Raw genomic sequence first — 868 nt, 5'->3', positions numbered from 1 at the left:
CTGGCTCCTGTGCACCAGCCTCCTGGGCAGCTCCTGTGCCTCCTGCGATCACTCTTTCCAGCGCAGATGTCATGGCGTCCCTCACCTCTGCATCCCTCCCGGGCCCACCATCCCTTTTCCTTCTCCTCTCCCAGGAGCAACCTCAGCTTTTCACTTCAGAATGTTTTTGCTCTGGGCCTCTCAGATGTTGATTTAAAAGCCCCTCTCTGAGCTTTCTCCCAGGACCTTAGTGGTGACTTGTGTGGCAGTTGAGCCAAAGACAGCAAAGAGACAAGAGTGCTCCTGAAGCCAACATCGCCAACCTGGATAAGTTATGACGAAGCATTCAGAAGTCATCACTGCCAGTTGCAGGATGCCCATTTGAGTGATTATTTCTCTCTTCTCTGCATATTTATAGTTTTTCTTTAGGACAGGACTCATCTCTCAAGGTAACAACAGCACCAGGAAACAGCCTATTAGCCAAGAGACTTAAAAAAAATTGGGCTGGTTAGATAGTTCAGTTGGTTAGTGTGCAGTGTTATAACAGCAAAGTCAAGGGTTTGGATTCTCAAAGTGGCCAGCAGCCAACAAAAACCCAAAAAGGTTGAATAGGTTTGGGGTTTAGGATGGACTACGTTTAACCATCTCTGAGGAGGTGGATACAAAATTCTGATATTTTAGCACATGTCTTAGACTTTGGATACCACTAAGAGGAGCTATTCCAGCTCTTCAGTTTCAAAACCAAATTTGCCAGAGTTCTGAAGGTACTGTTACTTGTCAGTGTATAACATGGATCCTGGTGCTCCTAAGCTTGCATTTGAGACATTTGTAAATAAAGACTAGGTCCACTGATAAAGCAGCTCACAAGCATTCCCTGCAGAGCCGACTC

The sequence above is a fragment of the Galeopterus variegatus genome, unplaced genomic scaffold, assembly GCF_000696425.1.
Source record: "Galeopterus variegatus unplaced genomic scaffold, G_variegatus-3.0.2 Scaffold11951, whole genome shotgun sequence".
Lineage (NCBI taxonomy): Eukaryota > Metazoa > Chordata > Mammalia > Dermoptera > Cynocephalidae > Galeopterus > Galeopterus variegatus.
Note: the sequence above shows the minus strand (reverse complement) of the source record.